Below are 466 nucleotides of genomic sequence, written 5' to 3'. Positions count from 1 at the left end.
TCCTGCTCCCACTATCCTGATTCTATCCCGTTCCCAGTGCAGACACTATCCTGCTCCCAGTCCAGGCTCTACCCCGGGATGGTCGCCAATCGGGTGCCCGAGTCCCCTCCGCTCCCGGAAAAACTGAAGCTTCTTCAATTGTGTTTTGCAGCAGCAGCTCTGTATTTGTTAAAAGTTCTGAAAACAAACTGGAGCAGCTTCACGGGGAGCGCCTCTCCAAATCGGACTCCTTCCCAGATGTGGACGATTTACAGCACAGTAGGCAATGTTTCAGTCTTGGTCCAGATTGAGCCAGGAACCGGTCCGCCCCCCTCCCACCGCCCCCTTCCCTTCCCTTCCCTTCTGTCCCAGTGCTGTTTGTAATGCTGCTCGCTGCTCCGACCCTCTGCTGGTGGAAGAAGCAGCCGCTGACTAACTGCAATGGGTTTGCAATCGGCAGGGGTGACTAACTAATCCTCCAGAGGAA

This window comes from Rhincodon typus, chromosome 46 (genome assembly GCF_021869965.1).
Source record: "Rhincodon typus isolate 14 chromosome 46, sRhiTyp1.1, whole genome shotgun sequence".
NCBI classification, from domain to species: Eukaryota; Metazoa; Chordata; class Chondrichthyes; order Orectolobiformes; family Rhincodontidae; genus Rhincodon; species Rhincodon typus.
Note: the sequence above shows the minus strand (reverse complement) of the source record.